Consider the following 4031-nt stretch of genomic DNA (forward strand, 5'->3'; position numbering starts at 1 on the left):
CTTCTTCTTCTGCTCCTTCTTCTTCTTCTCCTTCTTCTTCTTCTTCTTCTTCTTCTTCTTCTTCTTCTTCTTCTTCTTCTTCTTCTTCTTCTTCTTCTTCTTCTTCTTCTTCTTCTTCTTCTTCTTCTTCTTCTTCTTCTTCTTCTTCTTCTTCTTCTTCTTCTTCTTCTTCTTCTTCTTCTTCTTCTTCTTCTTCTTCTTCTTCTTCTTCTTCTTCTTCTGCTCCTTCTTCTTCTTCTTCTTCTCCTTCTCCTTCTTCTTCTCCTCCTTCTTCTCCTTCTTCTCCTTCTTCTCCTTCTGCTCTAACTTGCTCTAGCGTGATATGTGGTTACATGTTGCGTATGGTGTCTAGATTGTAATTCTTCCAATCTGGTTAAACTGCATGTGCTAGTCTGCTTAGCTTATACATTATACCTGTTAATGTGACATGCCTTCCTGTATTTAGTACATGGTACATCTGTCTATTAAGCATGTCCTTACATAAAACTATTGTTTTTTTGTATCCTGCATCAATCAACATGACGAGACACCTTTAGTATATGCAGTGCAATATTAGTTGCATCTTTCATATGATTTATATCATGCGCTGCTTCTAGTTTGTTGAAATTCCATTTATGATGGCACGCTTTTAACTTGGCAGAGTCATATTGGTTGCATCTTTCATGTGGTGTCTAGCTTGCATTGCTTCTTATTTGCTGGAATGGTTTCTGCTTAGTTTACACAAACAGTTGTGAACATGCCATGCCGTCCTATTTTTCGTACATATTCCATCCTGGTATCATGTGTTTGCCTTACATCGAACTAGTGATTGTCAGTATCACGCATGAATGAGTTCTGAAGAGAGAATTTTATTGCTTTTTCTTGTCGGTTTTACTTGACAATTCAAAATCAATAAAGCGGAAGGAAGTTAGCAAGGCAGCGGATAAAAGTGCTCCTTCCAAACGGAGGACCTCTACAGTTTCTACTCCTCCACATCCCCAAGATGATTTCCAAGACAACACATGCATAGACACTCAACAAAGCTGTGTTTATGATGAGCACATCTCCCCTAGTGCAGCATCACCGGTGCTCCCTCTAACTTGGCACTGTTATATGTGGTTGCATGTTATGTGTGATGTCTAGCTTGTATTACTTCTAATTTTGTTGAATTCCATCTGCTTACTTTACACATTATACTTGAATAGGACACGTGTTCCTGTCTCTAGAAACATACAACATCTGTCTATCACACCATGTTCTTACATCAAATTACTACTGTTGTGTAACCTGTAACAATCACTTATCATAAGACACATTTGACTTCGGAGTGTGATATAGGTTACATCTCACATTCTTTTCTAGCTTGTACTACTAATTTGTTGAAATGGCACTTATGATGAGACAGTTTTAACTTGGTAGAGTGATATTTGTTGCATCTTTCATATGGTGTCTAGCTTTCATTGCTTCTGATTTGTTGAAATGCCTTTTCCTTAGTTTACACATCATAAGTTGTGAATATGCAATGTTGTGAATATGCAATGGCACTAATGACGAGAGACCCCTAACATGGTAGTGTGATGTTGTTTGCATCTTGCATATGATTTATTTCTTGTACTGCTTCACATTTGTTTAAAGGCCATTTATGATGAGACACTGTTAACTTGGCAGAGCGATATTTGTAGCATCTTTCAAATGGTGTCTACCTTCCATTGCATTGCTTCTAATTTGGTGAAATGTCTTCTTAGTTTACACATCATAGTTCTGGTTATCTCTTCCGTCCTGTTTTTCATACATATTACATCCTCCTATCATGTGGTTGTCTAACATGAAAGTTCAGTTCGTCTGCATCTCGCATCAATTTGTTCTGAAGAACTAAATTTTTATTCGTTTTTCTTGTTGGCTTGACTTAACACGGCATAAAGAAAGAGGAAGAAACACAGAATGGCAGGGAAGGAGAAGCGGATGAATCCTACAGATTCTACTGGTACTAATGGTGCCATAGAAGGTCAAAGTCCAGTAGAAAATTCTACAAACACGGCATCCCATGCTACATGAGTTGCAAAAAAAGCCAAACAGAAACAAATAGTTGCCACAAAACAAGAAGAGACAGCCCTAGTTCTTGCAACACCTACCACAGTACTACCAGTTGCATGACTTACTCGTGCGTCAACTGAGCTAGCAGCACGTTCCCAAGCTCCCTTGCCACCTGACACTACTTCCCAAGAACTCTTGACACAAGAGGAGTTGGCAATATCAGATGAACCTTGTGAGCTTCAATAGCAAGAAGGTAGTTGTTGGAGTCAAGTTACAGTTGCATGCTTCTTTATATGTAGTCTCACAGTTTGATGTACACTAACACTCCCTATGTTCGTTGTTGGACTAGCACCTAGGCGCAAGAGGAAACAAACATCAGGGATAATGCTCGATAGGTTAACTAAATCTAGAGGAGGAAGAATGGATATCCGTTTTGAGGCAGGTTTAAAAAGGCCACGTGATGCTACAGAGTCAGCCAAGTTAGTATCAGAGGCAGCGGTTGCCGTTAGGTGTCATGTACGTATCCTCCGAACATGGATTCAGTACAAGAATGACAAAGACGAAACCCAGTTCAACACCTTCCTTGACCATTTATCTGTAAGTATGGTTATGTATGGAAACTAGTAATATCGTCTTGCTCTGTCCCATACTTTCTAGGTTGCTGATAATGAGACTCCCATAATTTTCAACAGATGAGGTTCAAGTTGGATAGCCAAGATGATGCAACCAGACAAGATTGCACCCATGTTTTCAAGTCTACTTTGCGACAGTATTAGTATAACTCGAGGAAAACTCACTTTGAAGAAAAGGCTAACAGTGAACTTTCCCAAACATCTCCAGTGGAAAATATATCGGATGAAGACTGGAGGGGCCTTGTTAAACACTGGTCTGATCCGAAGTATCATGTACATTATATATATATGTGATCAGATCACATGTTGAAGTCCTATTTATGCATGTGCCACACAAATCTATCTTCTTGTAGGTGAACTGTTCAAAGAACAAGGCCAACCGTATGAAAGTGAAATTCCAACAGATGACAGGATCTCGTAGCTATATTGCACACTGCGAGGCTCTTTAGCTGTTGTTTCACTCTTTTTGTTGTACCATATTATCAGATCTATATTGACTTGTTCGAAATGCAGAGGAAAGCCTGCAAGGACCAAAAAGTACCTGAACCAAATGTTGTGGAAATCTTCAAGGACTGTCACACCAGCAAGAAGAAGGGCATGACTACACCAGTCAAAGCCACTGTTGTAAGTCCTTAATCCTCATGCCTTTTAACTACTACTCACTCTGACTTGTGCCTTGAACTGCATGGTTTGCAGCCAATGTCTATTACTCTTTTCAATTTTATACACAATTGTCTTAGCGTATCATTGCACCTTACAAGGTTTAAAAGAGAGGAGTGATGTTCCTTTGAACTTGACCTGTAATCTAGTTCCGTGCTGGACTTGCCCACACAACGTTACAATTGCTTGTTTGTCTGTTCTCAGTTGTTTTGTGATATGAATGATGTCATACTATGCTTACCGTATTATAAACTTCATCTCTTTATCCGTAGCCCTCAATACAATGTGAAGAAATAGACAATACATTAGCGATGGTACATGGTCATATGTTTGGAACCTGGTTTTATTATGTACTTTGCAATAAAATAAAACTAATATTTTACATGGGTTCACCAGAATAAGTTCTGTATATAGACCACAGCTATTTTGTTTGGTTTTGCTGCCTCCTTAATATCTTCTGTTCTGGTACTACTAATGTAAAACCTCAACTTTTCAGCGAGCTACGGAAAAAATGGTGGAACCGCCACCTTCTGAAGGTGGCGAGGCAACTATAACCGCGATGTCAGCTCTTGCTGCAGTGGGTCAGTACCTGTCCACTAACAGTGCCAAAAGCACGTTCCTGTGTAATACTGGGTTGTTTGTTAAGGCAATATCGTCCAAACTACCTCATGATCAAGATATGCAAGCTCAAAGCAATGTTGTATCTGTGCTCCAGACACAAGTCCA

The sequence above is a fragment of the Triticum aestivum genome, chromosome 1B (genome assembly GCF_018294505.1).
Source record: "Triticum aestivum cultivar Chinese Spring chromosome 1B, IWGSC CS RefSeq v2.1, whole genome shotgun sequence".
Classification (NCBI taxonomy): Eukaryota; Viridiplantae; Streptophyta; class Magnoliopsida; order Poales; family Poaceae; genus Triticum; species Triticum aestivum.